This window comes from Saimiri boliviensis, chromosome 8 (assembly GCF_048565385.1).
Source record: "Saimiri boliviensis isolate mSaiBol1 chromosome 8, mSaiBol1.pri, whole genome shotgun sequence".
Taxonomy (NCBI): Eukaryota; Metazoa; Chordata; class Mammalia; order Primates; family Cebidae; genus Saimiri; species Saimiri boliviensis.
Genome location: NC_133456.1, coordinates 4,127,770 through 4,149,036, shown reverse-complemented (window position 1 = coordinate 4,149,036; position 21,267 = coordinate 4,127,770). Strand labels below are relative to the sequence as shown.

The following is a 21,267-nucleotide window of genomic DNA, read 5'->3' as shown; positions in this document are numbered from 1 at the left end:
AAAAAAAGAAAAAGAAAAAGAAAAACACATGAGCATGGCATATAACGTCCTTAGTCAGCCGACTCCTGTCTGATGCTCTAATCTCTGCCTCATTCTGTAAACACACTGCATCTGAGTCATGCTAAACTAATTGCTGTTTTTCAAATAGGCCATGCCCTTCTACTGTGGTCAAGCTGTTCCTTCAGCCTGAAATGACTCCCTTTTCTCCACCCTAAATCCATACCTGCAAACTCCTAGTCATCTCTGAAGACTCAACTCATGTCCCCTTTTTTTACTGAAGACCTTCCTGACCTGTTTAGGCAGGTTTTTTTGGTTGTTGTTTTTTTTGTTTGTTTGTTTTTTTGAGATAATGTTTCATTCTCGTTGCCCAGGTTGGAGTGCAATTGCACGTCTCAGCTCAATGACACCTCCGCCTCCCAGGTTCAAGTGATTCCCCTGCCTCAGCCTTCTGAGGAGCTGGTATTACAAGTGTGCGTCATCATAACTGGCTAATTTTTCTATTTTTAGTAGAGACGGGGTTTCACTATGTTGGCCAGGCTGGTCTTGAACTCCTGACCTCAGGTGATCTGCTCCCCTTGGCCTCCCAAAGGCAGTTTTATATAGACACTTATTCTGTAGAATCTATAGCGTTTTAATTATCTATTGCTGCATATTACATTATCTTCAAACTTAGTGGCTTAAATTAAATGTAAACATTTATTGTCTCTCACAGTTTCTACAGGTCAGGAATTTGTGAGTCACTTGACTGGGCAGTTCTAGTTAGAGGTTTTTCATGGGGTTCAGTCAGATGCCAGCCAAGGCTACAGTCATTTGAAGGGCTGAATGGGGCTGGAAAATCCACTTCCAATGGCTTGCTCACACAGCTGCTAAGTCTGTGCTGGATATTTATGGAGGCTGCAGTTCTTCTTCTAGAGGATCCCTCTGTAAAGTTGTTGGGGAGTCCTCATGAAATGATTGCTGGCCTCCCCCAGAACAAGCAATCAAAGAGACTAAGGCGGAAGTAGCAAGTCCTTTACAGTCTACCCTTAGAAATCACCTCCTGTAAACTCAGCCATACTCATGTTCGCATAGACTAGCACTAATTCATTGTGGAAGAAGACAACGTAAGGACATTAATACCAGAAAGTGAGAATCATTGAGAGTCATGACTGGTTCTCATATACAGTGATTCAATTATACATCATATCTCACTAGCTAGTGACCACAAAATAAGATCAGACCCTCCTTTTTTTTCAGACAGAGTCTCACTCTGTCATCCAGGCTGTGGTGCAGAGGCACGAACACGGCTCACTGCAGCCTCAGTTTCCTGGCTCAAGTGATCCTCCCAGCTCAGCCTCCTGAGTAGCTGAAACTACAGGTGTGTGCCACCAGGCCTGGCTAATTGTTTTATATTTCATAGACATGAGGTGGTCTCAAACTCCTGGGCTCAAGTGAGTCACCTGCCTCTGCTTCCCAAAGTGCTGGGATAACAGTTGTGAGCCACTGCATCTGGCCTTAATTTAAAAAAAATTTTAGTTGACAAATAATAATTACCTATATTTGTGGGGTACAGTGTGATGTATACATTATCAAATGATTAAATCAAGCTAATTAACACATCTATCACCTCACATATTCATCATTTTTTGTGGTGTGAATATTTAAAATTTATTTTCTTAGCAATTTTGAAATATACATTACATTATTATTAATTATAGTCACCATGTTGTGCAATAGATCCTAAATACTTATTCCTCCTGTCTAACCAAAACGTTCTACCCTTTGACCAATATCTCCCTTTTCCCTCTCCCCACAACAAACCCTCTGTTAACCACCATCCTACTGTCTGTCTACTACTATGAGTTAATCACCACTCTACCGTCTACTGCTATGTGATTCCACATAAGTCAGATCATGCAATATTTGCCTTTCTGAGCCTGGCTTATTTCACTTAAAATAATGTCGTCGGCTGAATGAGGTGGCTCACACCTGTAATCCCAGCACTTTGGGAGGCCGAGGTGGGTAGATCACAAGGCCAAGAGATCAAGACCATCCTGGTCAACATGGTGAAACCCCATCTCTACTAAAAATACAAAAATCAGCCAGCCATGGTGGTGGGCACCTGTAGTCCCGGCTACTTGGGAGGTTGAGGCAGAAGAATCACTTGAACCCAGAGGCTCCAGTGAGCCAAGATTGCACTACTGCACTCCAGCCTGGCAACAGAGTGAGAATCCATCTCAAATAAAATAAATAAATAAATAAAAGTCCTCTAGGTTCATCCATGTTGCAAATGGCAGTATTTCTTTCTTTTCAAAGGCCGTTGTGTATACAAGCACATTTTCTTTATCCATTTATCTATTGATGGACAAGATTGATTCTATATCTTGGTTATTGTGAGTAATACTGAATAATTCAGCACAATTATTGTGAATAATGTGAATAATGAGCATGGGAATGCAGATATCTCTTTCATGAACTGCTTTCAATTCCTTTGGATATATTCCCAGACGTAGCATTGCTTGATCACATGGTAGTTATATTTTTAGTTCTTCGAGGAAACTTCTTACTGTTTCCCTTAATGGCTATTCTAATTTGCATTCCCACTAACAATATACAAAGGTGCCCTTTTCTCCACATCCTCTCTAACACTTGTAACCGTTCATCTTTTTGATGACAGCCATTCTAAAAGGTGGGAGGCAATATTTCCCTGTGGTTTTAATTGGCATTCTTCTGATGATTAGTGATGCTGAACATTTTTTCATATGCCTATTGACCATTTGTATGTCTTTTGAGGAATATCTGTTTAGGTCCTTTGCCATGTTTTAATTGGATTGTTTTCTTGCTATTGAGTTGTTTGGGTTCTTTATATATGTTGGATATTAAAATCATACTTTCAATGTTCAAATTATAATGACTGAAACTCTCATGGCACACTTTCTAGAGATAACGACCTTTTCCTCCTCCTGTATTTCTGATACAGTTCTCATGTTTTCAGGAACAGTTCCTCCTGTTCTGCCACAACCTTCTGGATCTGCTGGACTTCTGCTCTCTCTCACCCTAGTAAGAGTGTAGCTCCAGTGGGCACCACTCCCCTGCACTGTCACCATTGCTTCCACCACTGAATTTGGGAACTATTTGATATTCTTCTAAAAAAGTAAAATAAACCCAAGAGCACAACTGAGTCCACGCTGTGACCGTTAACAGGTTTTGGCTTTTGTTTACAGAAAATATAATAGGGTAAGCTATACTGCTATTAACAGTGGCTGCTACGAAAGGTCCTTAGTCTAAACTCACTATCAGAACACAGAAACACAGGGCTTCTGGAAACTCTACCATCATCAAAGGCTGTCCTCTTGTCCTATGCCCTACCAAAGACATAATACAACACAGTCTGTCATCAGTCCAATTCCTGAGGTCTGGGATTTTCACCACAGGTGAAACTCAACAATCCATGCCATAGAGTGCTGGGCCAAGTGTCCTCCATTTCTTGTTCACAGCTTCTCCTCCTGCATTGGCTGAAGAAAACAAGCCTGCACACTGTCTCAGCATTCCTCTCCATCCCACTTCCACGACCCTCACAGACAAGTGTCCAAAAAATAGGCCTCTCCGTTCTGTAAAGATATTTGGTAATGAGCCGGGCACAGTGGCTCACACCTGTAATCCTAGCACTTTTGGAGGCCAAGGCAGATTGATCACCTGAGGTCAGGAGTTCAAGACCAGCCTGGCCAACATGGTGAAACTCTGTCTCTAATAAAAACACAAAAAATAGCTGGGTGTGGTGGTGAGTGCCTGCAATCCCAGCTACTTGGGAAGCTGAGGCAGGAGAATTGCTTGAACCCAGGAGGCTGCAGTGAGCTAAGATTGCATCACTGTACTCCAGCCTGGGTGACAGAGCAAGACTCTGTCTCAAAAAAAGAAAGAAAGAAAGAAATCAATATATAGAGGCAGACAACTACTAAAAGATACTTTATTAGCAGCCTGAAGCATCTTTACTTCTTTTTTCTTTCTTTGTTTTGAGACAGACTCTTGCTCTGTCACCCAGGCTGGTGTGCAGTCGCTTGGCACACTGCAATCTCCACCTCCCAGGTTCAAGCAATCCCATCGCTTCAGCCTTCCAAATAGCTGGGACTACAGGCACGCACCACTATGCCTGGCTAATTTTTGGGGGGTGTTTTTAATTAGATATGGGTGATTTTGCCATGTTGGTCAGGCTGGTCTGAAACTTCTGGGCTCAACTGATCCACCTGCCTCAGCTTCCCAAAGTGCTGGGATTACAGGCATGAGCCACTGTGTTCGGCCTTCATTTGTTTTACCTCAATTATTTCAGGCCTTCACCTGGAACTGGATATTGTTTATGGCTTTGCAATTAAAAAACCCAAGAGGCAGCTCTAGAAACCCAAGGCAGCTTCCCTTGTCCTTTTTCAGGACAAGGGAAGAATCAGTACTAAAGGGAAATTAGAGCCTTTGCTTTTAAAGGTAGTGCTTCCAACTGGTTCACTCATCAAGGTTAAAAAATAAAATCCTGGCTTCAGCCAGCTTGTTTATAATATCACTTGCCGTGATTACTTGTTGGAAAGCAGGTCTCCGCTTCATTAGAGAGCCTGGAGGTCAGATAGCAAAAATAGAAACTGGAGGAGATATTAAAGGAATAAGTGGTGGCTAGGGATAGAAAATAACGTCAAGCAGATTGTTTGTCACATGATAACAGTGGGCAGTAGTGAAATGATGAGAGGTTTTGGAGTCAAACAGATGTAGGGCCACACGATGAGGGGACTCTTCCCCCCAAGATGAGGTGACTGGGACTTCACTTCTCTAAACCTGTTTCTTCAGATGTAAAATGATGGTATAATTTTACTTCACAGCGTTGAGGATTAAATGAAAAAATATATAATCAAGCACTGGCAGGAGGCAGGCTATGCTTCAGGTATACCACTTCAGGTATAGCACTGGATGCTGGGATTAAAGGGGTGAAGGGATGAAAATGAGTCACTGTCTTCACTGAGACTTCAATCTAGAAGGGAGAGCAGGAATTAAACAATGACCTAACTACAATTGTGATGAATGCTGTCACGAAGCCTAGGGTACCATAAAAGATGTGACCTCATTTGGGGTGTCAAAGAATGTGGCTTTGAGGAAGTGATGCAAAAGCTGGGGAGTCTGGGTTAGGGAAGAACATGTCATCTTTCAGTTGAGGCATTCTAGGCTTGTGGAAGGTGCTCAATAAACGGGAGCTGCTATTATTCTTATTATTTTTTCAGTAAACATTTATTGAGTGCACACTGTGTATACTATGCTACTATGCATACTGAGGGTATAATAAATGAAAAGTAGCTTAACTTCTTTGAGCCTCAATATGTTTAGCTGTAAAATAGGAATATTAATATTACCTACCCCTTTAGTCTTTCTTTGAAGATTCGATGAGATAATGAATGCAAAATGTTTAACATAGTGCCTGGCATAGGGAGAACATAATATATGCTAGCAATATTTTCATCGCTCACTAATCAAGACTGGCCACATAATTTACAGGGCCCAGAGTAAAATTAAAATGCAGGGCTTCTTGTTAAAAGATTATTAAGAATTTCAAGGTTGGACATGGTGGCTCATGCCTGTAATCTCAGCACTTTGGGAGGCTGAGGTGGGCAGATCACCTGAGGTCAGGAGTTCGACACTGGCCTGGCCAACAGGGCGAAATCCCATCTCTACTTAAATATAAAAATTAGCTGGGCATGGCGGCAGCTACTTGGAAGACTGAGGCAGGAGAATTGCTTGAACCCAGGAGGCAGAGGTTACACTGAGCCAAGATCACACCACTGCACTTCAGCCTGGTGGACAAGAGCAAGACTTAGTCTTTAAAGAAAAAGAAAAAAAGAATTTCAAAACAGGCCGGTGCAGTGGCTCACGCCTGTAATCCCAGCACTTTGGGAGGCCAAGGCAGGCGGATCAAGAGGTCAAGATGATCCCAGCCAACATGGTGAAACTCCATCTCTACTTAAAACACAAAAATTAGCTGGACGTGGTGGTGCATGCCTGTAGTCTCAGCTACTCGGGAGGCTGAGGCAGGAGAATTGCTTAAACCCAAGAGGCAGAGGTTGCAGTGAGCCGAGATCGAGCCACTGCACTCAAACCTGGGCAACAGAGCAAGACTTCATCTCGAAAAAAAAAAAAAAAAAAATTCAAAAGAGTAAAGCATAAAACCAAGGGAGGGCCTTATGTAACTGCATAGTTCACATGCTTACACAGACAACCCTTTCACTAGTTATGTCATATATATATCTATGCTTTTGTACAGCTTACCTGTACAAAAAGGCTGAATCTTTCTTGGGAGCGACTTTCAGAATTAAATATGTGGAATTTAATCTATAAGGATAAAATATGTATAGTATACATTCAGTATATCAATAGATAGTTGAGACATATTTTTCTCAACATGTTATGAAAATTTTTAAACAAAAATTCTAAGAATTTCTTAGCGAGCACATGTATGCAAACAACCTAGATTCTATTATTAACATTTTAATATTTGCCTTATTTTATATATATATATATATATATATATATATATATATATATATATATCTTCCAAGAGATGGGGGTCTCACTCTGTTGCCCAGGCTGGTCTTGAACTCCTGGGCTCAAGCAATTCACCTACCTTGTCCTCCCAAAGTGCTGGGATTACAGACATGAGCCCTCACAACCACCTGCATTATTATATCTCTATCAATTCCTTTATCCATTTATTAATCTATCTTATTTTTGGTGCATTTTGAAGTAAATTCCAGTTATCAATATCACTAACTAAAGCCAAATTTGTTTGATTCTTTCTCCTTTTGATGTAAATTGATATACAGAGGAATGCACAAAGCTTAAGAGTAAATTTGCTGGCCGGGTAAGGTATCTCATGCCTGTTATCCCAGCATTCTGGGAGGCTGAGGCGAGTGGATCACTTGAGGCCAGGAGCTTGAGACCAGCCTGGCCAACATAGTGAAACTAGCAAAACCCTGTCTCTCCTAAAAATACAAAAATTAGCCAGGCATGGTGGTGCATGCCTGTACTCCCAGCTACTCAGGAGGTTGATGTGGGAGAATTGCCTGAACCTGGGAGGCAGAGATTGCAGTGAGCTAAGATCCTACCACTGCACTCCAGCCTGGGCAACAGAGTGAGACCCTATCTCAAAAAAAATAACAAAAACAAAAAGCAACAACCAAATCCCAAAAAACAAGAGTAAATTTGCTGAGTTTTGACAAATACATTGTCCTCTGTAACCCAAACCTCATAAAGATACAGAATATTACCATCATCCTAAAACGTTCCTTCATACTCCTTCCCTGTCAATTACCACTTCTGCCCTTTCCAGAGACAACTACTGTTTTAATTCTTTTTTTTTTTCTGGTGCTTAAATTTTTCAAAAGGAGCTTTGATGAGTATAAGTACTTAGCTTCAGTGCTTTCTCCTGTTATTATTATTATTATTATTATTATTAGAGACAGAATCTTGCTCTGTTGCCAGGTGCCAGGCTGGAGTGCAGTGGCACAATCTCAGCTTACTGCAACCTCCGCCTCCCAGGTTCAAGCAATTCTCTTGCCTCAGCCTCCCGAGTAGGTGGGACCACAGGCAATTGCCACCACGCCCAGCTACCTTTTGTATTTTAGTAGAGACAGGGTTTCACCATGTTGGCCAGGATGTTCTCGATCTCTTGACCTCATGATCCGCCTGCCTCAGCCTCCCAAAGTGCTGGGATTACAGGCATAAGCCACCATGCTCGGCTGCTTTCTCCTATTTTAAAGGCTGCAGGATTTTCTATGCATAGAAGTAGGGGAGGTAATTCGGAGGCGGGGGTGGGAGGGGCTCAAAAAAATAGGAGAGGTAATTCTAGGATACTCTGGTGCAATCAACAGCAAATATTTATTAAGACAAAGAGTAAAGAAGTCACTTGAATGCTTTTTCAATAGTTTCATTTTGGGTAAAAATGCTACAATGAACACTCCAGAAAAAGTGTAAATAACATGAAAAAATAGAGAGAGAGGAAATTAGAAATCACTTCACATGAAGAGATGAATACTGAAAATATTTTGGGCTGGGTGTGATGGTTGATGCCTATAATTCCAACACTTTGGGAGGCTGAAATGGGAGGATAGCTTGAGGCCAGAGGTTTGAAATCAGCTTGGGTATCATAGACCCCATTTCTACAAAATTTTTTTACAAAATAAAAATTAAAAAATTTGCCAGACTTGGTGGCATACTCCTGTAGCCCCAGCTACTGGGGAGGCTGAGGCAGGAGGATCACTTGAGCCCAGGAGTTTGAGGCTGCTGGGAGTCGTGATTACTCTACTGCATTCCAGCTTGGGCAACCGAGTGAGATCCTATCTCAAAAAATATATATAAATAAATAAAATAGCTGGGTGCGGTGGCTCACACCTGTAATCTCAGCACTTTTGGAGGCCTAGGCAGGCAGATCACTTGAGGTCAGGAGTTCGAGACCAGCCTGGCCAGCATAGTGAAACCCTGTCTCCACTAAAATACAAAAATAAAATAAAATAATTAAAAAAATATATTTTAATGAGATTTCTTCCCAGTGTCTAGGTATACATACATATAGTGATCTCTGTATAAAACCTGGTATAAATGGGATCATATACATGCTACTGTGTAACCTGTTTTTATCACTTAACAATATCCTTAGATATTTTTCCTCATCATAAATACAAGTTAGAAATATAAATAATCATTTCTAATGGCACATTAGAAGGACATATCATTATTTAATTAACCAGTTACCAGCGGGGCACTGTGGCTTATGTCTGTAATCCCAGTACTTTGGGAGGCTGAGGTGGGTGGATCACTTGTGGCCAGGAGTTTAAGAATAGCCTGGCCAACATGGTGAAACCTGTCTCTACTAAAAATATAAAAATTAGCTGGGCATGGTGGTACATGCCTGTATTGCCAGCTACTCCAGAGGCTGAAGCAGGAGAATCTCTTGAACCTGGGAGATGAAGGTTGCAGTGAGTGGAGATACCACGACTGCACTCCAGCCAGAACTACAAGAGTGAAACTTTGTCTTAAAAAAAAAAAATTAAGCAGTTACACACCAATGATCATTTAGATTGTTTCTAAGATTTCAGTATTAGGCCAGGCGCAGTGGCTCAAGCCTGTAATCCCAGAACTTTGGGAGGCTGAGGCGGGTGGATCACGAGGTCGAGAGATCGAGACCATCGTGGTCAACATGGTGAAACCCCGTCTCTACTAAAAATACAAAAAAATCAGCTGGGCATGGTGGCGCGTGCCTGTAATCCCAGCTACTCAGGAGGCTGAGGCAGGAGAACTGCCTGAACCCAGGAGGCGGGGGTTTCGATGAGCCAAGATCGCGCCATTGCACTCCAGCCTGGGTAACAAGAGTGAAACTCCGTCTCAAAAAAAAAAAAAAAAGATTTCAGTATTATCAACAATACCGTAATAAACATCCTTGTACACACAGCGTTTTCTGAGCTGTATAATTATTTCCTTAGGGTAAATTGCCAAGGGTGGGACTCTTCAGTTACGACATGAACATGTTGTACATGCTGGCTTATTATACTAAAACACCTTCCAAAAAAAGAGGCAACAACTTACATCCACTGACTGGCTAAGTTCTAAATTATTTAGATAAGAAAGAAAATATTTGTTTTCTCTTTTTCCTTAAGGATAGAAAAGATGGAGACACATGAGGAGCTAAAAAGCCTATGTTTAGGTCAGGGTGTGGTGGCTCACACCTGTAATCCCAGCACTCTGGGAGGCCGAGGCAGGCAGATCACGAGGTCAGGAGATGGAGATCATCCTGGCCAGCATGGTGAAACTCTGCCTGTACTAAAAATACAAAAATTAACTGGGCGTGGTGGCGTGCGTCTGTAACACAGCTACTCGGGAGGCTGAGGCAGGAGAATCACTTGAACCCGGGAGGCAGAAGTTGTAGTGAGCCGAGATGGGGCCATTGCACTCCAGCCTGGTGACAGAGTAAGACTCCATCTAAAAAAAAAAACAACAAAAAAAAAACCTGGGCACGGTGGCTCACGCCTGTAATCCCAGCACTTTGGGAGGCGGGTGGATCACAAGGTCAAGAGATCGAGACCATCCTGGACAATATGGTGAAACCCCATCTCTACTAAAAATACAAAAAATTAGCTGGGCATGGTGGCGCGTGCCTGTAATCCCAGCTACTCAGGAGGCTGAGGCAGGAGAATTGCCTGAACCCAGGAGGTGGAGGTTGCGGTGAGCCGAGATAGTGCCATTGCGCTCCAGCCTGGGTAACAAGAGCGAAACTCCATCTCAAAAAAAAAAAAAAAAAAAAAGCCTATATTTAAACCATCAAGCAAAAATGTATGTAAAGGTACCCCATAAGCACTGCAAATAAATTCGGTTGAACTCAATTCAATAAACAATTATTAAACACCTACTATATTCAAAGATGGGACTAGGTGAGAAGCCATGGCCAAATCAAGCTCAAAATACTCACAGTCTAATAGGATGATTTTCCTGGCTACAGAGTTTTGTCTCACTGAAGCCTGCATGACAAGAAAGGACCCCGAGGGACTGCTCTTAAAGGAACACTGACTTCTACATTACTTTTTATATAAAAGTCAAAAGATAGGCAGGGTGTGGTGGCACACGCCTGTAATCCCAGCATTTTAAGAGGCCGAGGCAGGCAGACTGCTTGAGTCCAGGAGTCCAAGACTAGCTTGAGCAACATAGCGAGACTACATCTCTACAATACAAAAAAAATTAGCTGGGTGCAGTGGCTCATGCTTGTAGTCCCTGCTACTAAGGTGACAGAGTGAGACCCTGTCTAAAAAAAAAAAAAAAGAGAGAGAGAGAGAAGATATAAGTGAAAAGAGTTTCCTTTCTATTCTTGTACCCTAGATCACTATCTCCACACATAGGTCCCCTATTACCGATTTCCTGCATATCTTCCCAGAAGCTACCACTATTACCAATTTCCTGTGTATCTTCCCACAAAATACTATGTATCTATGTGTCCAGGCATATGCTAATTGTCCACGCATCACTTACTCATTCAAGTGATTTTTTAACACAGTAGTATTCTACACAATTTTGCACATGAATTTTAAAAATATACATTGGAGATAGTTCCATATCCGTTCATACAGAGCTGCTTAATTTATCTTTTACTTGGAGATCATTCTACATCCAGTCTTATGAATCGACCTTGTTCTTTCATGTCATCTACACAATATTTCATTGCATGAATGTATTTAACCAGTACTCTATTAATAGTCGGTTGGCCCCAATTTTTTGCTAATAGAATGCTTTAATGACTCTCTTTCTAGATACTAAAATCTTTTTGTAATAAGAAATGACTATGTGATGTTAGTAATGTTTGGCTTCAAATCAAGTTAGTAAGCTACTTGAGAGAGAAAATTGTTGGACTATAGATGAATATTAAAAATTAGAGGCTGGGTATGGTAGCTCATGCTTGTAATCCTAACACTTTGGGAAGCGAGGCAGGAGGATAACTTGAGCCCAGGAGTTTGAGACCAGCCTGGGCAACATAGTGAGACCCTGTCTCTACAAAAAATAAAAAATTAGTTGGGCATAATGGCATGCACCTTTAGTCCCAGCTACTCAGGAGGTTGAGGCAGGAGGTTAAGGCTGCAGTAAGCCGTGACCATGCCACTGCACTCCAGGCTGGGTGACAGAGTGAAACCCTGTCTCAAAAAAAAAAAAAAAAAAAAGTATAAAGCATTAGGGACAGGGGGTGATAGGGAAAGATGTTTGATCAAAGGGTATAAAATTTCAGTTAGAGGGGAGGAATAAGCTTTAGTAAGGTATTGCACAGAATGGTGATTATAATAAATAATAATGCACAGTATATTTCAAAATTCCTGAGAGGATTTTAAATGTTTCCATCACAAAAAAAGGTAAGTATGTGAGATGACAGATATGTTAACTAGCTTGATTTAATCATCACACAATGTATACATGTATGAAAACATCACATTTTACCCCATGAATATATACAATTATTTGCTAATTAAAAATAAAAAGAGTACAAAGCATTAAATATATACACTATGTCTGAAATATGTTTTCCCAAATAATTGTTAAAACAAAAGAAAAACACATAAGCCAAGAGGAACTCTGCACTCACTTAGACTCCTTAGGAGGAGTAAACATATAGACCTTACCCAGGGTCTTAGCGCTCCACAGCAGAGCTTTGTCACACTAACAGCGAGAACTCATTGTAGAGTCCATGCCTTGGCACTCAGAACTTCCCCTAGAGAGTTTGGATCTACCAGTGAGGATATACAAGTATTCATTTGTCACACATAATTCATCAAAAGGCTTTTGTACATGCAAGCATAGGAGCACATTTCATTTTGCCTTTCCCACTGAGTTTTGTTTCTGAACTTCATTTTGAAATAATTACAAACTTAAAAGTTTCAAGAATAGCACAAAGAACTCCCATACATCCTTTATCCAAACTCATTATTTTCAAACATTTTGCCACATTCCTCCCCCCTATATATTTTTTTCTGTATTATTTGAGAATAACTTGCATACATTATATTGTATGCAAGTATCATTAATACTCTGTATCACTTAATACTTCAGTGTGGCCGGGCGCGGTGGCTCAAGCCTGTAATCCCAGCACTTTGGGAGGCCGAGGCGGGTGGATCACGAGGTCGAGAGATCGAGACCATCCTGGTCAACATGGTGAAACCCCGTCTCTACTAAAAATACAAAAAAGTAGCTGGGCGTGGTGACGCGTGCCTGTAATCCCAGCTGCTCAGGAGGCTGAGGCAGGAGAATTGCCTGAACCCAGGAGGCGGAGGTTGCGGTGAGCCAAGATCGCGCCATTGCACTCCAGCCTGGGTAACAAGGGCAAAACTCCATCTCAAAAAAAAAAAAAAAAAAAAAAAAAAAAATACTTCAGTGTGGGTTGGGTACAGTGGTTCATGCCTATAATGCCAGCACTATGGGAGGCTGAGGCGCGTAGATCACCTGAGGTCAGGAGTTTGAGATCAGTCTGGTCTGGCCAACATGGGGAAACCCTGTCTCTACAAAAATTAGCCAGGCGTGGTGGAGCACCTGTAGTCCCAGCTACTGAGGAGGCTGAGGCAGAATTGCTTGAACCCAGGAGGCGGAGGTTGCAGTGAGCTGAGATCATGCCACCACGCTTCAGCCTGGGTGACAGAGCGAGACTTTGTCAAAAAAAAAAAAAAAAAGCCGGGCGCGGTGGCTCAAGCCTGTAATCCCAGCACTTTGGGAGGCTGAGGCGGGTGGATCATGAGGTCAGGAGATCGAGACCATCCTGGTCAACACGGTGAAACCCCGTCTCTACTAAAAATACAAAAAATTAGCTGGGCATGGTGGCACGTGCCTGTAATCCCAGCTACTCAGGAGGCTGAGGCAGGAGAATTGCCTGAACCCAGGAGGCGGAGGTTGCGGTGAGCCGAGATCGCGCCATTGCACTCCAGCCTGGGTAACAAGAGCGAAACTCCGTCTCAAAAAAAACAAAAACAAAAACAAACAAACAAACAAAAAAAGCTGATGCATAGGCATCTACTGTTTTTGCCTGCCCAGCTATCCTTCCCCTTCCTTTTGGCAGCAGCTTTAGGAACCATCTCTTTTCCATTGGATACAGAGTTAGTGGAACTGTCCTTCAAAGTTCCCATCCCCCACCCTTAACCCTTTTCTGGCCATGGAATGGACATGTAAGGCAACCTAGGTCAATCAGCTGGGGTGTTTGAATCTTGAAAGGGACTTAAAGATTGAGAAAGTGTGAGCTGACTCCTAAAGGCGGTGCCCTGAAGAGGTTGTTTAATGGCTCTTGCTACTTATTAGCTCTGCTTCTCTATGACTTGCTTCTTTAGCATTTTATTTCATTCTTGGAGCCACCCTATGTCTTTCCAGTAATTCCCATAGGCTTAGGTTGGCCAGTTTCTGTTGCTTGCAAACACAGGACCCTAATCAATAACAGCTGACTTGAAAAAATTTTGTGGTCAGCAACACTTGCCCAAAGGGAACTGTGACTTGGACTGCGTAGAAAAAAGTTGGCCCTGGGTATACCTTTCCCTAGTGCTTAGTGTGGCAATGCCTTGTAGACTTACAGCTCCGCTGTTCAGTCTAAGACACCCTGTTTTCACACGCCCAGAAGGGACCATTTCCGGAAAAGCAGAGCAGCTCTTCCATGAGTTGTAGCTTTTAGAAATATCTCCAGCGAAGGGGCACTGCTTTAGTCAGTGGTTATTTTAACTCTGTTGCCCCTAAACTGATCCATCTGGTTGGTAGAGTGATGAAATACAATCTGACTTGAACACAGCATCACGGGGCTCCCTGCCTGATTGACTCTAGGGCCTGCTGCCAGCAGGAAGCGAAGATACACTTATTGTCTTTCCTGACAATCTGTTCCTGTCTTCTAGGAACTCACACATACACAAGAACACTTTGATGTCTCCAAAAGACATTTAGACAGTGTAGTATGAATCTATTCCCAGGAAAAAAAATCTCCATAAATGCATAATCAGGTGGAGCATGGTAACTCACACCTGTACACCTAGCACTTTGGGAGGCCAAGGCCAGAGGATCACTTGAGCCCACGAGTTTGGGACCAGCCTGGGCAATATGACAAGATCCTGTTTCCACATACAATCTTTTTTTTTTTTAATTAGCTGGGTGTGGTAGTGTATACCTGTAGTCCCAGCTACTCAGGAGGCTGAGATGGGAGAGTCCCTTGAGCCCAGGGGGTCAAGGATCCAGTGAGCCATGATCTTGCCACTGCACTCCAGCCTGGGAGATAGAGCAAGACTCTGTCTCACAAAAAGTCACCACTACTCCACATATTTTGGTTACTTAGGAAAATGTTTCTAGTAGTAAAAGCACGCTGATCTATTTCTGCAATTTACTGTCAAAAAGTTCAGAAAACACATAGATAAATCAAATATGACAAATGGTTACAAGTTAGAATCAAGGAGCTCTGTGTGTATGTTCACTGTAATTTTATTTCAATATTTCTGTATATTTGAAATTTTTTATAATATAAAGTTTGGAAAAATATAAAAAATGAACAATTTTGGTGGACACAGATTCTACATTGATTCAATATTCTTTTTTTTTTTTTTTTTTTTTTTTTTAAGACAGGGTTTCACCATGTTGGCCAGGCTGGTCTTACTCCTGACCTCAGCTGATCCACCCAACTTGGCCTCCCAAAGTGCTGGGATTATAGGCGTGAGCCACCATGCCTGGCTGATTCAATATCATTCTCATTATTGTCTTTGAAACTAACTTCAGAGTCTAAGCTAGAGTGAGAAGTTACAAAAAGTCAAGTGTTCTTCTGCCACCATCTTTGCCTCTGATCCCAAGTTATCATAGAATTCAGTACCAGGAAATGGGGAGATGGACCCACCTGGTTGCACTTAAAGCATCTCATTTCTCTAGAGATGTGTTTTCAGTGTCAATAGCCCATGAATTTCTCCTACAGCATTTCACATGTCATGGTTGTTAACATGCTATATTGTACAGAAGGGACTGGGTTTCCTAGCCATATGTTCAAGGCAGAAACAGCTATATGTGTGTACATATATATATATATATATATTTTTTTTTTTTTTTCTTCTTTTTCTTTTTTAGATGGAGTTTTGCTTTTGTCCCCTGGGCTGGAGTGCAATGGCGAGATCTTGGCTCACTGCAACCTCTGCATCCTGGGTTCAAGTGATTATTCTGCCCCAGCCTCCTAAGTAGCTGGGATTACAGGTGTGAGCAACCATACCCAGCTAATTTCAAATTTTTAGTAAAGACAGGATTTCACCATGTTGGCCAGGCTGGTCTTGAACTCCTGACCCCAGGTGATCCGCCCACCTCAGACTCTGAGGTGTTGGCATGGTGGCTCACGCCATTAGAGTGTTGGGATTACAGGCGTGAGCCACCACACCCAGCAACAGCTATATAATTTGAGGGGTCCAGTGCAAATGAAAATCAGAAATCTGTTCAAAATTTATGGAGAATTTCAAGACAGTAGAGTACAACCAGGTATAGTCCTTCCAAGTGGGGCCCTATGTTAAGGTCATACGCTTATGAAACCAGCTCTCTATAAAGTTCAGTGAAGAATCCACAGATGATTGGCCATGTTTGGTGGCTCATGCCTGTAATCCCAGCACTTTGGAAGGCAGAGGTGGGCAGATCGCTTTAGGCCAGGAGAACAGATCAGCCTGGCCAACATGGTGAAATCCCTTCTCTACTAAAAAAAAATTAGCTGGGTGTGGTGGTGCATGCCTGTAATCCTAGCTACTTGGTCAGAAGGCTGAGGCAGGCAGGAGAATCGCTTGAACCTGGCAGGCAGAGGTTGCAGTAAGCTGAGATTGTGCCACTGCACTCCAGCCTGGGTGACAGAGCGAGACTTGGTCTAAAAAAAAACCCAAAAAACAAAAAACAAATCCACATTGAGACCTCTTCCTCCTAGCCTTGTATACTTGACATGCTTTTGGGGCAGTGGGGGTACAGGAGGAGCAGGCACTCCAGAGGCCCTTCCCGGTATAGGTCTCTTCATTCCATTTCACCCTGTCTTCTGAGGAATCCTTAAGACCAAAGACCCTTAAGAAATTTATTAGTTTTCTAAAACATAGGCATTTAGTGAGATGCTGATGTATGACAATATCCTCCTGTAGCAACAAGGCATTTTTCTGAAACAAAAGCTCAAATGTAGTTTATTAAAAGGAAACACAAATAACTACATTCAAAGATAGTTATACAAAATATAATTTTCTTTCTTTTTTTTTTTTCTTTTTCTTTCTGAGACAGAGTCCTGATGTGTCACCCATGCTGGAGTATAATGGTGAAATCTCAGCTCACTGCAACCCCCACCTCCCGGTTCAATCAATTCTCCTGCCTCAGCCTCCTGAATAGCTGGAATTACAGGTGTGTACCACCACATCCAGCTGATTTTTGTATTTTTAGTGGAGACAGGGTTTCATTACGTTGGCCAGATTAGTCTTGAACTCCTGACCTCAGGTGATCCTCCTGCTTTGGCCTTCCAAAGCACTGGAATCACAGGTGTGAGCCACCATGCCAGGCCAAAATATCATAGTTGTTTTAGAATAAAGTATGTATTTTAAAAATATTTTTATGTGCAACACTTGTAGGCAATTATAATATATATTCGATGAGCAAGGCCATCATATATAGAGTCTCGATATTTTACTAGGTAACTTTTATTTTACTTGGTAACTAAGTTATGTGGAAACAAATCCAGATTACCAATAAAAATTTAGAAAGGAAATGCCTCATTGGGCTTTATGACCCAGCCCTTTTATTCTTAAGCATTTGCTACATTCCAAGTAACATTCTTAATTTAGTTATTAAAAAACAAGGGGATAGTTCCAGTAATCAAAAGGGGACTTATACAAGAGTGACAAAAAATAATCATAATTTCTTCCCTTCTTCTTCTCCCTGCCCCAATACAGGCCTTTTGCTATTGATATAAATTATTTATCACTTTTAAGAATAAGACCCTTAGTGTTGACTTTCCCATTTTTTTAATAAATGTGGTATTTTTAAAAGAGCATGCCTCATGTGGCTTAGAGTAACATCTGGAAGAATACAGCTAACCAATTGTTAACAGTAGCACTAGACTGGGTATTTGTGATGGGGCTAGAGAGGACTTTTACTTTCCTTATTTCTTCTTACATGAATATATGCAATGAGCATGTATTTCTTTTATCAATCAAAAAAAATCAACTGGGGCTGGCATGGTGGCTCATGTCTGTAATCCCAGCACTATGGGAGGCTGGGCAGGAGGATCACTTGAGCCCAGGAGTTCGAGACCAGCCTAAGCAACACGGGAGATCCAAGGTATACCAAATAATAATAATAATAATAATAATAATTTTAAAATAAATAAATTAGCTGGGTATGGCAGTGGCACATGCCTGTGGACCCAGCTACTCAGGAGGCTGAGATGGGAACGATTGCTCGGGCCCGGGAGGATGAAGCTACACTGAGCTATGATTGTATTATTGTACTCCAGCCTGGGTGACAGAGCAAGGTACTGTCAAAAATAAATAAAGAAAGAAAGAAAGAAAGAAAGAAAGAAAGATAATTTTTAGAAAGAAAAAACCCGGCATGTACTTTGGATCTAACATAGTGACTTATGTTCAGTCACTCAAAGATTAAGATTCTTTTTTTTTTTTGAGACGGAGTTTCGCTCTTGTTACCCAGGCTGGAGTGCAATGGCGCGATCTCGGCTCACCGCAACCTCCGCCTCCTGGGTTCAGGCAATTCTCCTGCCTCAGCCTCCTGAGTAGCTGGGATTATAGGCACGCGCCACCATGCCCAGCTAATTTTTTGTATTTTTAGTAGAGACGGGGTTTCACCATGTTGACCAGGTTGGTCTCGATCTCTCGACCTTGTGATCCACCCGCCTCGGCCTCCCAAAGTGCTGGGATTACAGGCTTGAGCCACCGCGCCCGGCCAAAGATTAAGATTCTTAATCTTTTTCTTAACGTTTGTGCCTGGTCCTTAGTTTCCTTAACTGTAAAATAAGCTTAATATGTAACACACGGCCGGGCATGGTGGCTCATGCCTGTAATCCCAGCACTTTGAGAGGCCGAGATGGGTGGATTACAAAGTCAGGAGCTCAAGACCAGCCTGGCCAATATGGTGAAACCTTGTCTCTACTAAAAATACAAAAATTAGCTGGGCGTGGTGGCAGGTGCCTGTAGTCCCAGCTGCTTGGGAGGCTGAGGCAGGAGAATCGCTTGAACCCACGGAGGTGGAGGTTGCAGTGAGCTGAGATTGCACCATTGCATTCCAGCCTGGGTGATAGAGCAGGACTCTGTCTCAAAACAAAACAAAACAAAACAAAACAAAACAAAACAAAACAAAATAAAAAACTTAACACACACAGATGGCATGAGGAAAATGCTAACCACATGGTAAATATACAATCAATAAAGTTCCTTCTCTGAGTCTCAATTTCCTTGCCTGTAAAAGGAGGAAGCTGTATTTATTGTCTATGATCCTTTCCAGAGTTATAATATTCTGGTTACCTTTTTTTATATTCACAGAAAAAGATTGCTAAATGAGTTTAAATGTCTTCATTTGTTTTCAGGTAGTTATTTTTCTTTTATTTCCTGAATAATCAGGAAGCCAAAAACAGATGAGCAGTGCCTCTGGAATGTCTAGGCCACTCCACCCTGGGCACCTGGGAAATGACAGGGTATTTCCACTCATCAGAATCTCCCTGATGAAGAGAGCTTTCCTTAGTGGGAAGAGGATCTAACTTCAGTTGTAATAAGCCAGTGTATGCTATTAAAAATACTATATACTCTCAATTTTGGACTTTGGGTACTCCCAGCTTTCTTTTAATTGGTTTGCTTACCTGTATTTGCAATACAGATACTCGGCTGAAACAGTTATGCAAGTGTTCTATAATTTATTACATCCCATGTGTATGTCATTGGTTAAAGTCTAATAAGATCATTATCAGTTAGAGAGGGTTACATATTAGTTGAGTTTACAGAGTTGTCTCCTACACATCAGAAATGCTAAAATTGGTCATCTTTGATGGTACTAGGATAATAATTTTACAATTCTCTCTTTGCTTTTATAAGATTGAAAAGTGGCTTGGATCATAGCAGTGGCAATATTCATCAGACTATAAAAAGGCAAAAACTTAAAAAGGGAGAGAGCTACAAAATCAGGAAACATTTCCTTCCCAATTTCTCAAAACATGATATGCTTTTTATTTAATAAAAATTTTGTGTGGATACAGAATCGTAGAGAGGAACACCCACATGACTTAGAATTTAAAGTATCTCATGTATGAGATTTCTTAATTTAAGCCTTTTCTGTGCCTGCTAAATACCAGTGGGTGAAGAACGCCTTCAATGCCATTTTGGCATTTCTAGCACCCTGTGTAGCTTGGTAGGATTCTTTATCCTGACATGGTATAACAGTCCTAGCTTTTCTTGCAGAAGAAAGTCCATTCTGCTTAACATTAATTTTAAGAGATACTATAGTAGAACTGAGTATCAGCAGACTTTTTTGTTTCCATACGTATGATTAAGTTTCTCTGTATACAAATTAGAGATAAAACAACTTGCTCCTTACTATATGTGGAAGGCTGGGGGAATTTTTTCTATAGCAATAATGATAAATGTTAACATTCTCTGAGTATCTACTATTTCCCAGGCATCACGGTTGAAATTTTGTATTCCATTATTTTATTTAATCCTAAGAAGGCTCTGTATTGTCTACTTTTTTCCTTTTCCTTTTTTTTTTTTTTTTAAAGACTAGTCAAGTGCAGTAGATACCTACTTTTTTTCAAATGAGGAAGCTAACATTTAGAGAAGCTAAATAATTTACCATTTATGGTGCTGGTAAAAGTATGCCATGTCTGATTCCAACACTTTAACTTTCATTACTTCTCTTTGACTTTCTAAGGGGAAGATGGAAATGTTCTGAAGTCTGATGCATTGCCTACAAGTCCTTCAGCAACTGAAACCACACTTCTGTCACTCTTCCTCCTCCTGCTTTCCCTTATCCCTTACGTGCTGGTGATACAAACCTACTTAGAATTCCATTAAAGTCCTGTTCTCTCAAGTCTCTGGACCTTTGTTGGTGATTGTTTCTTGGCTGAAAATTTCTTTATCCCAGTAGCATCAGACTAGCTAGCCCACTCCTTTCAAGTTTCAGTTTAAACTACTCCGCCACGATTCCATTACTCTTGACCATACTCCATTACAGCAAGGATCTTACTGTGTCATCACCTAAATTGAGCAACTTGAGGGAGTCTTTTTGTTTCTTCATTATTGTATTTCCAGGACCTTTCAAAATATCTATTTCGCAGTGGACATTCAATTAAATATTTATAGAATGAATGCATCAAAGAATGCATAAATGACTTGCTATTCATGCAAAAAACTCACTAGGGATCTGTGGAGGGTCCTATCTTACCTTATTCCGTGACAGCCTGAAAATTACCAGAAGTGAAAACTTTTTATCTTCTCATAAGAAAGTTTTCCAACATACCCTTGTTTTTCTTCACAACAGCATACCTGGAACACAGTAGCAGCTTGACACGTATTTGTTGAATTGATGAAGAGCCTGAAAAACGAATATGACATCTTTATAATAGAATGCCTATTCTTTCCAGACTCACTTTGTGCCCTTCCTACTTTATTCTCTAATAACAGTCTGTAATCTTCATTCATGGACCAAATACTTATTTAATCTCATTACGTGCCTGCACATTAGTGCACTGCTTCAAGTAGCCTCCTTTCTTTCCTTGCTGTCCGT

The 21,267-nt window shown here is 41.3% G+C and overlaps 1 protein-coding gene across 3 annotated transcripts in view; it reads right to left on the bottom strand.

Moving 5' to 3' along the window:
* DENND6A (DENN domain containing 6A) overlaps positions 1–21,267 on the bottom strand; it is a 142,005-nt gene that overhangs the window by 119,530 nt on the left and 1,208 nt on the right. For 2 of the 3 annotated variants that reach the window (XM_074403617.1, XM_074403618.1), the window contains exon 2: positions 20,926–21,075. The gene's annotated coding sequence lies outside the window, so the exon portion shown is untranslated. The remainder of the gene's footprint in view (positions 1–20,925; positions 21,076–21,267) is intronic. The other variant, XM_074403619.1, reaches the window with a different exon arrangement.